Source organism: Python bivittatus, unplaced genomic scaffold (assembly GCF_059951505.1).
Source record: "Python bivittatus isolate LINGU-HERP-01145 unplaced genomic scaffold, Pbiv_v1 ctg000330_np1212, whole genome shotgun sequence".
NCBI classification, from domain to species: Eukaryota; Metazoa; Chordata; class Lepidosauria; order Squamata; family Pythonidae; genus Python; species Python bivittatus.
The window spans coordinates 42199368-42216783 of NW_028277058.1; the positions used below are offsets into that span (position 1 = coordinate 42199368).

General features: G+C 38.6%; 1 long non-coding RNA gene across 1 annotated transcript; it reads left to right on the top strand.

Annotated features, from left to right (window-relative positions):
* The first annotated feature begins 311 nt into the window (after positions 1-311).
* Positions 312-14116, top strand: LOC148215961 (uncharacterized). The gene is made up of 3 exons (XR_015796222.1): positions 312-469; positions 7669-7806; positions 9542-14116. It is a non-coding gene; the product is annotated as an uncharacterized LOC148215961 (long non-coding RNA).
* Positions 14117-17416: the final 3300 nt, after the last annotated feature.

Consider the following 17416-nt stretch of genomic DNA (forward strand, 5'->3'; position numbering starts at 1 on the left):
GTTTCATCATCCATGGTGTAGGAACAGTGTTTCTACAAGCCTTTTGTATCTCAAGGAAGATATAAAATCAGTTTATTGATTCAGATCCCCAAGAGTTAATACAGACCCTGGTAAGTAGGATGAGAAGCTGTCTGTAGCAAACTGTTTTTCCTTTACATCTTATCTAATAGCCCTAGCAACATACAGTTTGAGGTAACACATCTGCTGTGCTAACATTTTTTATTTCCCCTAGAAATTAGGAGTTGCCTGTATTTTATAAAAGAGCTTTCCTCCTGCGTTGATTTGAACACCATTGTTGATAGACTGGCCAACTGTGTAGTGGGACATTTGCCAGGTGGTCCAGCTGCTGCTGTATCGAACGGGGTTCCCAGCAGCGGAAGGGATGTGAGTTTCTCATACTTTTTCTGCGATCAAAATAAAATCTAAAAACTTGTCCCATGCAAGGCAGCATTCAGGAAATAAGGATGGGGTAAGTAAGAACATCTGATTTATTGTAGCTTTTATGAAGATTATAGTTTGTGGATGATTGAATTATGGTTTATATTATATTACATTATATTGGTGATATATTTTGTTTAATTTTTTAAACTGCTTAGATTTGCTTGAGTGAAGCAGTTAAGAGTACTTAATAAAGTACAGATTTATTACTTATCTTTCTTCCTTCTGGACCACCTAGAAGGATTGGGCCTTGGGGACAGTATATCAGACATATTGTTCTGATCCTTCCTCTCAGGCTGTGTCCAGAAGGTGGTGCTGGGGGATTACCGCTCACCCCATGGCCATAGCTGAACTGTAGTGTCCCACAGGCTCTATCTTATCCCCAGTGCTCTTCAATATGAACATGAAATTGCTGAGGGAAGCATTATGAGTTTTTGGAGCTAGATGTCAGCTAAGACTCTTTCTAATGTAGTCAGATTTGGTTATGTTATGACATCTTGGTTACATCTTGTCTTGTCTGCTATAATGCACTCTACTTTAGACTAACCTTGAAAAGTGTCCTGAAGCTCCAATTTGTACAAAATTGGAAGGCTGGTAACTGGTGAAAAATATGAGAATCCAATGACACCTGTATTGAAAGATCTCCGCTGGTTGCCAATTGCCTATCCGGTAAAATTCAAGATGCTGGTGCTGAAATTTAAAGTCTTGAGACACTTTGAACCTGATGATCAACAAAACCATCTCTCCATTAACAGACCTCTCTAGCTGATGCATTCTGCAGAATGGGTACATTTGACATTGCTTCCATAGTCAGGGAATCATTTCTTCTGGCATGTGGGAGAAAGATTTCTCTGCAGTGCTCCAAGGTTATGGGATGCACCCCTACTGGAATTGAGTTTCAGCCCATTTAGTGAAGCTGTAAAGACACATTTCTTGTTCAGCTTTTAATAATTAATTGTGTTCAATACTAATTTTAGTATTATTGGGTTTTTAAAAAATTATATTGCTTGTTTTAATTTTGTTAGCTCTCTTGAGTACTCAATAGAGTAGAAAGGTGGAGGCATAAATCAAATAAATAAATAATTTACAAAATTTGCAGATGACATAAAATTGGTGTGGGATAACTGATGTCTTAGAAAACACGGGAAAAAACCAGTGAGAATGATCTTGACAGGTTGGGGGGAAATAACTAAAAAACTGAGAATGAAACAGAAAGAGACAAATGCAAAATTCTTTACATATGAAAATGCACAGATATGCAAAGGATTCAGCAAAAATATGCATGAAAAGGGTTTGATAGCTGGGGTGCCATATCAAATTATTTTCGCTCATTAATTTTAATTTGGGAAATTACATTTTGGATTTTTCTATTTTAATTGATTATAATGTAGATTTTTTGCTTTGTTTTCTTTTGAAGTTAAGTTCTTTAAGATGCCTAGCATCCATTAGGCTTTAGGGGATGGGCAAATTGATTAATAAATTAAAAAATAGCTGTAACTGATCGCAAACTGAATATGAGTCAGTGGTGGGATGTGGCTTTTAAAAAGGCAAACATAAACTTAAGGTGTGTCAAAAGAAATATACTTTTAAAATCAAGGAGACCAAATAATTCCATACTATTCTGTGTTGGTTAGACAATGTCTGGCATACTATCTCCAGTTCTTAGCATCAGTATTTATGAAGGATTTAGATAAAGGGTTTAGGAAAGAGTGGTGAAGATGCTCAACAACTGGAAAGTTAAGTCCAGTGGGGAGAGATGAAGGAACTCTTTAACCTTGAGAAAAGGAAACTGAGGATGGGATATGATAGCATTTTCAAATCCCTAAAGGAATTCCACACCCAATCTGTTTTGATCATCCCAAAGTGCAAGATAGGAAGCAATGATGTTAAGCTGTAGAAAGCTATATTGTAGCAGAATATTAGAATAAATGTTCTAATAGTAAGAATAGCCGTACACTGGAATCAGTTAACTAGAGAGGTGGTGGACTCACCTTCACTGGATATGTTCAAACAGAATCCAAACAGCAGTTTCTCAGGCATGCTTTAATTTGGATTGGTGCTCTAAGCAGGAAGTTGGTCTCGGTGGACTGAATGGTCCCTTCAACTCTATGATTCTGTGATTCTAAGCTGGGTGTACCCTCCCCCCACCCATGTTAGCCTGGGATGTGTGCTGAGTAGCTGAGGACACTAGGGTACATTTGTTCAATGACAAAAGAAAGGATTTTTTCATCAAAATGGAACTTTTTAAAGGCCTTCTTAAAATCATATTCTGTTGCTCTCACTTGTGAAAATGCAGACACATTGCAACATCAGCCTTGGTTGTGAGTCCAGCCTGACAAGTCATTTGGCTTCCTTACTCTCTCACCCAGCCACACTTGAAGCCTCCAGTAGTCAACACCAGTGTCACTGGGTTGGGCGGTTCCATCTGGCTGCCATATTTCTCCCCAATTTTGTTATCCTTTGAGCAGTTCCAAATTCCATCATACTTCTCTCCAGTCCCACCACCGTTTTTGCTAACTCATAGTTTCCCCTTATATTTTAATCTCTCACTTCCATCCCTTCAACTGTGTTTTCATTTAGTTCCTTTGACTTCCACCGTGTCTCACTCAGTCTCCCTTCCTCTCAGGTTTTGCTATTCAGGTTAAAATCCTCCCGCACCCCCACCCAAATTTCTCACTATTGCCTTAGGTGATTTAACAACATAAATCATTTTGTTCTTCTTTTTAACGATATCTAGAACAATCATAAAATATGTCTAGATAGATAGATAATTCTATTTATCTATCTATCTATCTATCTATCTATCTATCTATCTATCTATCTATCCATCCTTAATTTATTTCAAAAAGTGTACTTTTTTATGTATTTCTTCCCCTCTTCCCTTGTTCATATCAATGTTTGGAGTCTAGAGAAGATGTTATTGCATTGCCTCAAACCACTTTTATCTTCAGTGTGTGGTTCAAGATGACTGCAGAATTACCGTAAATGCTTTCATCAAAATGATAAAAGCAGAATTGCACCATTGTAATGTAAGCTCTTCCCTTTTTGTACATGTATTGCATTCCATAATCCCCATACAAAAGTCAGAGCTTGCAATATGACTCTGATTTTATCACTTGCCCCCCCTTTGATCCTGCCACTGGTGTCTCTGAGCCAGCCTCTGTATTTTTCCAATTTCAAATGCTTATTTTGTTGCTAAGTGACTCTAGTCTACCTCTCTAAAAATTTTACTCCAGATACATTAATTTTTAAAAATCAATACAACCCCAAACTATTGCAACAAAATGGCAAAACCAAATTACCATTATCAAGCTATTAACAGCCAAATAAACCCAGTAGGTCGCTTGCTTTAACCACAAAAGAAGAGTTGTCATCCTAGTTTGATGCATTATTTTACTTATCATAAAGTATCAAAACACCAAAATAAAATCCATTTAATTATTTTGCAATCTAATCTTGAGCAATGTACAAATCTCTCCCACCTCCATTTTTTTCTCCACAATATCCCTGTGAGATATGTTGGGTGGAGAGAATGTGACTGGCCCAAGGTCACCCAGTGAGCCTGACTGAGAGCGGACTAGCAATTGGGCCTCCCTGGTCCTAGTCCCACACCTTAACCACCATACTGGTTAAGTCTGGTTCTCTGAGTGCGTCCTCTCCTATTCCCTAAAACCTGACCTTGAATGGCACCATGAAAAGTAAGAAGGCTTTCCCTTTTTAATCAGTTCATGAGCAGGAACTACAACTGGCTAGAGGTATAATGCTACTTGCTCCAGACTCTTGTTATTTTAGAGACATATAATTAATCCATAAGAATCTGGAAATAACTTTCTCTTGTCCTGGTCAGCTGCTCTGAGGAATCACTTTCATAAAGGACTGAGGGATGCTGAGCTTTCCAACATAAGCTGCTAAAAATCCCAAATCATCCATTGTCATTCTCTGGGTTGGCAGCTGAAGGAGGGGGATAGATTTGGCCTCACAGCCATCCTTTTTCTGAATACTCTGTGAAATTTCCCCAAACTCAAAGGGAAACTAAAGTTAATAATGAGAACATCATTTACCACGTAAGAAAAACAAGATGACCCATTTCAAGAAGACAGATTTCTTTGTGCTGCAATCCCAGGAAAACCCCAGCTTTCAGCCCACATAGGCCCTCCTTTGGAAAGAGACTTATACTGACTTCTCTTTGATCCTGTTCCACATGTACAAGATGATCCCCCCAATCTGTCACTTGTGTCTTGAAAACACCGAGGGCAATAAATAAGTGCCAAGCAAGCTGCCAGCCAAATGACAAAAGAGGAACAGTAAGACGATTAAGAGAGAGCGAATGTCAGTCCAACTATAATAAAGCTAGTATCAGTTCAGTCTGCAGTGATTTAAAACAGCTGCCGGCCAGCCATAGGCTGTGGTGGAGCAGGGCCAAATTCTTGGACACTGAGTTATTCTTAGAAATATGCACACAAGCATTGGCAAGCTTTGTTGAAATCTGCCTGTTGCCAGGACCCTATCAAATTCATGTGCCAATGGATCTTAGAGCTATTGTTCGTATTTATGAAAAAATACCATGGCTTTGTTTCAAATTGCCCAAAGGTCAAAGAGATGGAATAGCCAACATGCCTGAAATTTGGTTTTATACCAGCAAATAATCAAGTTGATTGTGCTGTTGCTTAATAAGACAAAAGGGACCCAATCATTCATTCATCACCAGTTCTATGGTCAAAGTTAGTATAGTAGAACGTTTTCATTAACCCACTGATGGGCACTGAACTGGGCAATTTTGTGCCCAAAGTGTCTGGATATGTATGCAGCTCCTCAGTGTGATGAATCTCTTCTCAGGGAATACCTTCAAATCCTGGGCTGACATTGACCACCCACATAGGTCTTTGAACTCTCCTGGGCAGGAAGGAATATAAAAGACTTCCTACTTCAGTTGACCATTCTGTCAAATTATTTCTGAATACTGGTGTGTCCTGTATAATCTGTTTTTGATCCTGGGTTGTATCTTCCCTCTCAGGCCCAACTACAGTCTGCTGCTTATAAGGTGAACCATACTGGTTCTATCCAAGGGCTATCTAGTCAAAAACACTAGCCAAGTAGGACCAGGAAGCATTGTCCAGTTCATGATACCCCACAAATGGATTTCAGAATATTTCTGATATCCATGAGTTTGTCCCATCCCCTTTTAAGCTGTCCAAGTTGGCAGTTACCATTTTATCTCCAGTTTAAGACAATACAATTATTAACAAACTTTTCATCATATCTGTCCTGTATTCCTTCCACCAAGCTTCCTTGATGCCTTTGGGTTTTACTATTATGAGTGATGGGAAAAAATTCCTTGTCCCCAAATCTTGTACGATTCTATACACCTCATCTCTTTTCTAAACTAAAAAACAAAACAACTCATATGTACATTTTCCTCACAAGAGAGGTGATCCATCCCCTTATTTCCCATTTTAGGTGCCTTTCTGGTAACTTTCTCAGCATTCCAATCTCTATCTATCATATCTGTCTTTCATCTAGCTATCTATCTATCGTCTGATTTTTAAGGCTGCTTGATTCCATAATGACTCTGGGTAATATTAAAAACCTTTTGAAATAATATAACAGATAGGAATACATGGTAAACCTCCAAACAGAGCAATAACACACTTAACCTGAAGATGAAATATTCCCATGTGAGGCCCATTACGCATCCTGGTGGGAGAGTCAGGTCTTTAGGGCCATCGTTGAGGCGTGATGATTACCAAGTCCTACAAATCCTAGCTACTGGCAGCCCATGGTTTAATCCTGATATTCTCTGAGAAAACTGCAGACCTGAGTGGTGTCTCAATATTTTCAGAAACTCTTTCCTAAAAAAGAGCAGCGTGACTAGGTCACCCATTTCCTGGTGAGCTAGTAGTGTCCCCTTCACCAGATGTGTGAAAGCCTCTGTCAGAGATTGGTCAGGGATGTTTGATTTGGAATCCTGCACCGAAGTGCAAGTTGGCCTCAGTGGCTCTTTCCGAGGCTAGAATGCTTTTCATTAAGGGCATTGCCATTGTCTCTTGATCATCATGGTAGGAAAAATGGATTCGCCTAAAACTGATAGCTACCTACGCAGGAGGGGTGCAGTTAAGCAGCCCTTTAGCTGGCCTGTTCCAATGTATCCTACCATTTATGGGAATTCTTTTCAAATGATTGTTGCTGCCATTTCCTCTCACTTTGGAAAATGGAATAGAAAGATAAGTGGAATGTTTGATAAAAAATATTGCCCAGCTGAAAGGCAACATTTCTATTCCCCCTGATGATTGGGAAAAGTTGTTTTTACTCAGTTTCTCATTTTCCAAGCCTCACATTTTTCCTAAGAACTTTCTATTATAAATGTGTCATTGCTATGTTTTGTGTGTGTTTTTGACTAATACGTACATATTTGTACTCAGATCTCTTATTTCTCTATTATAGGCATACTTTTATTATTTTTGTAGTGTAAAATAAAATGCTTCAACATAGTATCACATGTGTTACTCCTCCTATTTTGAGAAAAGGTTATTTTCTATAGAGAGATGTGCCTATTATAAATTCCCATTTAAAATGTGACTTTGTTTTTTAGTTTTATGATTCTTAAGATTTTAGCCTGAGGTTACAATAAGACAATGTATTTAGAACTGAAATATAAATCTTGTTAAGCAAGATGACAAAATCCCGCATATGACAATTGGTAAAAAACAATACAGCTGTGTTCTTTTGACTGAACTTTAAACATAGAAAGCTTTTGCTTATACTAAAGGGTTTTGTTTGTTTGTTTGTTTGTTTGTTTCAAAGGAATTCCTGGAATGTGGTCAGAAAGGAACTATATTAAATTATATTGAAACAGGATCCTAACTTTATTATACATGGCTACTTTTTGTTGATAGAAGAAACAAAGAAGCATGTTGACAGGGGAATATTTTCAACAATAGGGAAGAGTCAGCAAATTGAGCTGCTAGATAATTCTAGATAATATTCTATAAAATATTTTAATCAGGATTTATTTATTTTTTTTAATTACCTCTAAAACCTTATGGTGTCGGAGCATCTGTGATCTCAAACATGGAATAATGCCAGTGGGAAGCTAAAAGTGTTTTTGATTATTATCTTGAAAGTCTAAAATTCCTTAGGGGAAATTTAGTATGAAATGCATCCATGCAGTCATGAAGGTGAGTGTGTATGTCAACATCTGTGCTTTATTAAATCTGAACTATTTTTTACTAGGCAGTGAACTGGAGAGACCAAATTCCCTGATAAAACCAGAAACTCTTGGAATGGGTTTTTGAAGACATTCCTTGCTGCGTTGTTCATCAAGAAATGCAAGCGCTGTACGCTCATTCTCTAGCTCCCCCCACTCTAAATGTAAGAAAAGTTAAAGTATCATCAATTTCTTAATTTTGTATGCCATATTTCAAATGCATTATCTCAGTTTGGGAAAGCCATTGCCAGGGACTAAAATCCCCACCCAAAAATATTTTTTCCTCTCCAAATGACCACATAAACTTCTGTTATTAAGAAATATATATTTCTTAAATTTGGAGATTTATATATATATTGCTGAACGGTAAAGCAGGCAAACAAATTGAACAGTGGCATCGATTCCAGCTAGCCAAAGCAGTAGCAAGCCATTCAAACATCAACAAACAGAAATAGCCACCAGCAAATGTGCCACGGCCAGATGAGTTATTGTGCAAGACCTCTATCATGAGGAACTCCCATTTAAGGCTGCTATCCCAGTAGAAGGGAATAAATCCAGCTTTGCTCAGAGGAATGTGCTTTCAGAATAAAATATTTCAGATTTTGCTGAACATTTTAGACTCCTATGCACTTGTGGGAAGCCAAAGGATCTTGCAAGCGTTTATTGCTATTACTTTCATATAATTCATATTCTTCATATTCTTCCCAATACTGTTATTAATTTCTCCAGAGTGGGGATGAGGATGTGTAGTATCATTTTATCCAAATAAAATGATGCAAAGAGGAGAGGCTACTGCCAAGGCTGAGCTATAAGCAGCTGTCAGAGGTGAGCTATAAGGCAGAGCCAAGGAGTAAAGCCAGGGAGTTGGAGTCAAGAGCCAGGAAAAGAGATACCAGGGCTGTGAAGTGCTTCAGATCTGAAGGCCAAGATGTGCTTCAGAGCATGTCAAGTTGCATATTCCTTAAACCAAGTGTGTCTTTTCCTGGGATTGTGGGCCTTTGTCACATTAAACATTACAGTTTGCTGGTAATTTTGGGTAGAACTCTAGAGGCCACACCCAAGATTACATATTGCTGTTAGGTCGGGCTGCCAGTTATCCATGCTGGGCTGTTCCCTGTCCTGTGCAGAATATCTTCTTGTCTTAATAAGTAAAGAATGAAAGGCAATGTTATAAAATGGGGAAAGTAGGAAAATGTTCTCTTCTGCCAGTTACAAACATGCAATCAGTTTCTGATACAAACTCAGGTATGTATTGCAGCCATAAATCTTGAATCAAAGTGAAAAAAAGCATGTTGCAGACTCAAACTTTCTGCATGGAAAGCAGGCACGAGAACTTAATTTGCAAAAGAATCTGGAGAGACAAAGTCTAAGAATAGACCATTTCCAGTCCAAGCTGCCTCTTTTTTTATAACCCAAACTACCAGCTGAGTAGTTAGGATTATAAATGGTTAGTAGTATTGTAGTATTACTTATTACTACATTGTAATATTGTAGTAATATTTAGTCCTGGTTAAAGGCACCAGGCTAGAAACTTGAGAGACTGTGAGTTCCAGTCCAGCCTTAGGCACAAAACCAGCTGTGTGTATTTAGCCTATCACCTTCTCTGAGTCCTAGAAAGAACCAATGGCGAACCACTATTGAAAATGCTGCCGAGGGAACTGCATGGATTTGTCCAAGAAGTCACTGGCAGTCAACACCGACTCAGAGGTGCAAACATCAAAACAAAAGAGGTTAACTAATTTGCTGATTCCTGCTTTCCCCCCCCCCCCCCCCAAGTAGACAGTTTGATCTTCTTTACTGTACTCTTCTGGTCATAACTTGCAGCCTGTTCCCAGGCTTGTGACCTTGCCCAACTCAGGGTCTGCATCAGCTGATTTGCCTCCACCTTGTCTCCTCCAGGGGCTCTTCTACCAGTGCACTCGCTTCAGTTAATTTCTGTGCTGCTCATGAAGATGCAGTCTGGATGAGGTGGGCAGCTTCTGAATCTGAAGACTCTCAGAAAGATGTCATAAAGATCTTCTGTTAAATACTTACCTAACTATGCCACATGGACTTCAGGGAAAGGCTATACTGAAATATAGTATATAGAGTTGGAAGATATTTACTGTTATGAAAATTGAAGTGTTGACTCTGTACAACATCTGGCTAATTTAACTGAATTGTACCTTTGTATTTCCTAAGGAGAAAAAGGGATTCCATACATATTAAGAGAGAGAGAGAATGTTTAATTTATTCATCAGATGTTCCGATCAAATTTTCTGCTTAAAATAAGTACATCCTGACTGCTTTTAACTATGTTTTTATTATTCAGGTGCCAGTGGAAAAAAAAAATCAATAAAGCGTAGAATCCAATATAGGACTTCTTCTGCACACAATGAGAACTTAAAATAGCATTGGGTATTTTAGCTTTGAGAAAAGATGGTTAAGAGGATGGGGGGAGTGTAGTACACTTCAGATATCTGAAAAGATGTTACATAGAAGGTCAAGCCGTACTCTCTGTTACTCTGCAGTGCAGAACAAAGGATAAAGCGTTTAAGGTAAAGAAAGGCAAATTCCAATTGAAGGGAATCCACAAGTAAGAGCAGTTTGACGATGGAGTCAATTACTCAGGGGGGGGGCTCCCCTCTACTGGATGTGTTCAATCAGAGGCTAGATTGCCATTTCTCTGGCGTGCTTCTATATGGATTTCTGCATTGAAGAGGGATTGGGCTTGGCCTACATGGCCCTCTTCCAACAGTAGGTTTCTGTGACTTTGTTTACCCTTTAGGCCCACTAAGTTGTCAATGTTTACTGTCTTTGTTTTCTGGGACATCTTCCCATTAACTGAAAACTTTTCATGCTTTTGTAAATTTGTAGTTAAGATAGTGTGCAAAGCCCCTCAGCCATTACATTCTGCCTGCAGCACAATCTCAAGTGATTAACCTTTGAATGAATTATTCTACTCCAGTTGAAGCTGCCTCTCATGAAATTTATGAAGGAAATTAATGTTTACTATTAAAAAAATGAATGCTATAAATACTATCCAGAACCAAAATCCCCATTATCAAAGTTTACTGCTTTAAAACCTATCAATGAATGTTAAGGTATCACTTAGAGTCAGAACCAGTGTGAGGTATATTTGCCAGGTGACACCAGCAGGAGAAGTCTATTGTATCCTTATTCCATTTGTAAGCTCACCATAAAGGTCTGGTTGGTCATGGGAAGAAGCATAATGTTGGCCATGAGAGGTTTTCAGTTCAATCCTGCATAGCTTTTTCTATGTTAATATCACTACACTATGTGTAGTGGTTAAGGGGTTGGACTAAGATTGGGGAAACCCAGGTTCTAGTCTTCCTTAGCCATAGAAACTCATTGGTTGACTTTGGACTGTTAACATATTTTATCTGTTTGAAGGAAACATGATAGGGCTGCTGTATGTAGAACTGTGAGCTTAATTCTCACGTAATCCCTGCTGGATTGGAACTGACTTGTAAAGGTCCCTTGAGAAACCAGCCCAAAGGGTTCAGGTCTGTCTCCTCTTCTAGCAAAAGATTCAGGGCACAAGCAACAATAGCATCCATTCTGTCAATGTTAGGCTCATCAGTCATTAGCCTTTCACATATACAAGGACTATCAGATATGAATTGCAAATATACGGAGGACCACTACCTATATCTCTTTGCTGCCATTTAGGGTTCATCTGGACTTTTGCAGCCCAGATTTAACAGCCTTAACATATACTGTTTTTAGATTCCTGACATAGAACATGATGTCCTTATTCTTATCAAGCCTAATATGAGATCTACAATGACTAACATTTGTTTGCCAATTGCCTGAGTTCCTTTCCTAGGCTGCAAGAATAGAAGAGATGGCTAGATAACTCCCAGGACTGCAAGAACTGAAAAGATGATAATTTGTCAGACAAAAGCTTTAGGATCTCCAGTTAAACACCTGGATAGCCAGATATCAGTAGGATGAGGAAGTTCATCCAAGCACTTTCCCAGTTGACTGAAAAAAAAGGAAGGAGGGGGAATCTCTAGCTGTTTAATAACGCCCGCCCCCCCCCCAGGTTAAATTGTATCATTGCTGAAATCAAAGCTTCTTTACAGATCCAAACAAAGCTTTCCTAAATTGGAGAAAAGAACAAACAATGCGATAGATGTGGAAATAAATAATATTTGCTCTCCTGTCCCATGAGGGCCATGCATTCAGTAAACAGTGGAGAAGGATCTCTTGTATATATTGCTAAAATGTGCAGACGGTAGATCCATGCACATTGAATGGGCAGCTAGGCACGGTTCTTTTGCAAGTTTGCATCCATAAACCTACTGGGCTAATAATTTAAAAACTGTATCATCCACAGCAATGCCCTCTGGTTTTTAGAATGGGGTTCTTTATATTTTAAAGATATGTTAAAAGACTAAAGGAAGTGTCCCACTTTTGAAATAATGCCATTTTCATTACAATCAACACAGGTCAAGTTGATTTACTTGAGCCGAGAGAATTTGGCGGTGGAAACAAAACCAGGCTAATAATAAGCCATTTTTATTTTCTTTGACTGAGCCTCCAACTGCCTGGCTTTGTTTTTCCTGTTTCCATCATGTTGTCAAATGGAATAATCATCAGAATGTTTTTGAATTTAAGCCTCTCTCCCAAAGGCAAAATAAAAACACCCACCACGTTATTTCACTGCTCCTTGCCTGCAATAAGAAACCTACGCTTGCCATTTATCTGGAAGACAGAGTTGGCAGCTGAAAAAGATAACATTCTGAACATATTTCCTCACATTGTTTTACCTGCTCTAACTGTTCACAGATGGTGTCTTTAAATCTTGTTTTATATGTTATTAGAAAGAGATACACATACCTTCAAGACCACACCTCACTTCAGAAGCATTCCAGTTACAACTTAATCCAACTCTCTGCCAAAGATGGCTTAAGAATTTCCTTCCCAATTTCCCCTTTTTTTCCAGCTCATCATCTACAGAGTTGCTAGGAATAGCCTCTCACTGGCATGCCCCCTCTAGACTCAAAAACTGAATTCCTTCCTTGTGTTTAGTTGGCAGTATGGAACCATTCTAAACAACATTATTCATCCTTAAATACAATTGAGTTCTGTGGGCCTTAGTCACAATTAATTCGTCACCCTGATTTCAGAGGAACTCAAGAAAAACTAGTTTGCATTACTTTGGGGTCTCTCTCTGTGTGCTACATCAGATTCTTATGCCTTTTACACAATCTTTTGGGGCCAAGCGTTATGTTTAGCTTTTGAGTATATGCTGAGGCCATAAAGTGGGTGGGATCAGGACATTTTTCTTAATTAATTTGTTTCATGTGATTGGATAGTTTGTGGTTCAGTCTGAGCAACAGACAGAACTTGAAAATATCTTGGCCCTGACACCACCATCCCCTTCTCTCTCACGTGCATATGTAGATCTCAGACCTCCCATATTCTTAGAAAACAAAGGGAGAACAGATGGAACACATCCTTGCTAGTGTGGCCTTCAGAAAGAAAGACATACTCTTTCCAAAGAATCTACTCCAGGTTTTACTTCCCTTTCTGAACATTTTTACTCACCAAAATGAAAGATCTTCACACCTTAGCTAGTCAGCCCATCAGTTTTCTGAAGACCGTTCAAAGCTTTCATTCCTCAGGTTTTAAGTCACGCATGACTATTATTTCTCAGGAATGGATTTATTGGTTCTACATGATGAATAACTATTGTTACAAATAATTAAATATGTTGCTTACATGCCAAAAGCGCAGTTTGCTTCTTTGCATGTCCATGTACATAAATACACTGGTACTTTGCACATATTACGAGGAATGTCTCCCCCATATTAATAACTGCAGTCAATCCTTTAAAATATATATATATTTTCTACAACTGAATCTATATTGAATCTTGTAGCGCACCTTTGAACATACCCTCCTTCCATGTGAATGTTTCTAAAGCCTCTTTGCCCAATACTGATGACATCTGAAATTGCATCCCACCTTGCCTCACCATTATCAGTCTTCTTATACCTTCTTTTTGAGATGTATTGCAGTGGGCAGCTGTCAATAAAAGGCAAACACAAGAAATGTTGTATGAAATATTTCCTAGGGTGGCTAAGCAGATGCCTTGAAAACCCAGAAGGATATAATGCCAGCAGCTTCTTTTCTCTTGTTGATTGGCTCAGGTATGGGCTTTATGGGGCTGGGAAGAGAAATCTGAATGTGATTTGCAACAGTGGATTGTTTATGTGTGTTGTATGTCAATATATGAAATTTTTAGGTGGGGGGAGGTCCAACAAGGAAAAGAAAGAAGACTGTCAAGTGATATAGTCATTGTTCTGGTGTCTCATTTGTAGCCTTCAAGGGTTTTTTCCCCCTTTGTTTTAGTATTAGGTTATTTGGATGTTACTTTATGTTGTTACTCTTGTAGGTATGTATACTTTTCCTTCTGTTAATTGATTGGATATAATAAAATTATATTGCCTTGTCTTCCTACTTCTGCCGAGAAAAGTCTTAGTGTCAGTTCAATTACTCTGCATCTTTTAAGTGAGTTGTTAGTACAGAAGAATTACAGAGAAAAATAAACAGCCAAAAAAAAAATTGTAAAATAAAGACTTGACTGTAAGCGAATTAAATTTACATACCAAATATTTTCTTAGGAATGTCTTTGATCAGCCACCATAAAGCAATGGAGGCCAGTCTTCCTTGGAAGAAAGTTCCATAATGTAGAGACGAGCATTAAAAAGGCCTTCTCCTAGTGCCAAGGATCTTTGTCTCAAAGGTTGTTAGGCCATAGATTCATCCATCATACTAATGTTTTGTTGATTAGGTACATTAACCCATAAACCTTGGTTTACAAACCAAATGACATTGTTGTCACATCATACTAAACCAAAGGCAAACAAGCCAGATCAAGGCAATACAATGTGTGAATCTAGTTTAAGGGGATTCAGAAGATGATCTCAGTAGATAGGCAGGCTAATACAAGAGAACACATATTTTCAGATATCCTGGTTCAAAACTAAGGAAGAGGCACTTATTGCCCAGAGGTTGCTGAACTAAACTCTCAGCATCTCTCTCCATTGGCCAGACTGGCTGAGGAGATGTAAGTCAGTAAGCTCTAGAAGGCCAACATTTCCCTATCCCTGCCTAAAACAAACAGGGTTTTAAATGCCATCACTATGATCTGCAAACAAATGTGAAGCTTATGTAGCCTTCATTAAGAAGTGGAAGGTATTTGTGATCATGGAAATTATACAGCCTTTCTCTTTCCAAGTTTCACACATTTGAGGAACTTTCATTGGGAAAATCAGCTGAATATGTATAAAGAGGTCATCCTCTCATTCCTGGACTCAGATGATTGTGTGTTGAAACAGACAGACAGACAGTAAGTATAACATATATATATATATATATACACATACACACACACACTGTCTATGATATAACACTTTTGTTAAATGCCATAAATACCCAGCACTTTATTATCTAAGGAAAAATTATCTTGTAGTGCAGCTTCTGGAGATTTTTCTTCTTCTTCTTGGAGCCTAATACTCAGACAGATTTATAAAATGCTGATTACATTTTTGTTGTTGTTCTGGCCCTGCTTTGAAAATGAAATGTTTGCATAAATTATGTTCATACTTCTCAGCCATAAATGAAATTCTGTAAAGTTTTCACTTGAAAATACAGAGATTGTAGTCTACTTAACTAGGGTAATTTCTTGGGTGAAGTCTAGAAATCTTATGGCTGTTGGATTTCTATTTTATGTTATATATTTTTCTTTCTTTGAATTCTCTTTCATGTTAGCAATGGTTGCTATGCTAACAATCTTCTTACTCCTAAATAATTCCCAATGGCCAATGATGTTAAAAAGGACACCACTTGAGTGTGTATCTATAAGAGGCCTTCAACAGAGGCTTCTTAAACAACTAGTAGTAGAACACCAAACTCAGGAGGCATTAGAAGTTCCATTTTCTAGGGGTGCAGGGAAGAGAGAAATAGGTGAAATGGATTAGATTATTTAATTCTTATAATTAACTAAACGGTGCTCAGTTTTCACCAAAGATTTTCAAGTAAGCTGAGAGTAAACAAACACAGCAAGGTGGATATCAGAAAAGTTCACTTTTTGCTTAACCAACTAGTTATATATAATATCTTTAGGAGCAAAAATGTGCTGATTAAGTTTTTATATTTCATTAAGTGGCTGACACAGTATTTACATATAACTGTATGTGGAGTCTGATGATTTATATTTGCATATATGTAAAGAGGGGATGCAGTGGCACAGCGGCTTAATGATGCTGAAAGTTGCTGGCCAGAAATGGTCGACACTTCAGCGGTTTGAGCCCAGCTCCGCGCAGCAGAGTGAGCTCCTGCTTCCTCCCCAGCTCCTGCCAACCCAGCAGCTCGAAAACGTATGCGAGTAGAGAAATGGGTACTCTCACCCCGGTGGGAGGAAAAATGCTGGCGGCACCTTGCAAAGGAGACGGGACCAGTTGCCGGTAACATGGAAGCCGTGCACGCCCGAAAAAGGCGCGAAGCAACGGAAATTCTGCCTCCTGTGCTCACCAGCTGGGCTCTGCTCTAGGAAGGAGGCCATGGCAAACCACTTCTGAAACACCTTGCCTTGAAAACTGCAGGGACGCGTCCAGGCAGTCACCGCAGAATCGGTCACGATTGAGTGCAGATAAAAAAAAAATATATGTAAAGAACTTAGATTGACAAATTTAATTAGGATTAGAATTTTGCACACCTTTGGGACTGAATCACACATTGCTCATGTCACAGCACAAAAGGCTGAGCTGTTCTCAATGTTCCATCAAATTAGCCCCATTAATTAGTCTCTGGAAAAACAAACCCTCTAGGTGCAACCGGCAATTTATCCATGGCATAGTGGACTGGCTCTAATTGTTCAAACTGTCATTCAGAACACAACACAGCTATTATCATATGAAAATAAGCAAGGCAAAGGCAGGGGTGGGGTTGGGGAAAACCAGATTAAAGTGGCAAAACTAGAAGAAATGTCTTGTCCAATGCTGGATGAATAGCTAGGGACCAATTGGTTTCATGAGCTATGAATTGGTTCTTTCACTTGAAATCTGATATGAGTCTGTGTTGTACTGAAGGAATGTGAGTTAATTTCACACTCCTTAATGCAGTGATTTGTAACATGGGACCTGTCACCCCCTAGATGTCCTCTGTGGATCCATAAGATAAAACTACTTTAAAAAAAAAATTTTTTTTTCTTGTGAGATTTCAGCATTCTTGTTAAAAACTGCATAACATTTGGATGAAATAACCAACATCTCATGAGATTTTGCTAAACTTGTAAGATTGCGCCATTTTATTTTTGGTTACCCAGTACATAAAAAGATGGCTGATCCCTGCCTTAAGGATATATCAGCCTCCAGAATCTTTCCAATCTTTCCTGGTCCAGGAGGCCCTTCCTCATTCTGGTGACATCCACATGCATAGGGATTATAGCTCCAAGATTCATCTGCACAGCACTAGGTTTGGAAAGGCTGACCTGAAGGAAAACTTTCTGCAGACCTTTTTTATTTCAACCTTGACAAGGGGTTGTGTAGATCCCTATTGGCTAGTTACTCACCACCACTTTCAAAGACCTTGGATTACATATGCAGGGTTCAGTATACACAGTTTTCCCTGAAGACATGCAGATGATTTATTCTTGGGATCAAAATATAATGAATTAGCCATATGAGATTCAAAACTGTGGTTTTCTCTGTTGAAACATAGATCTAATTAAGACTAGCCAGAGGTTTGGCTAGAAGTCTC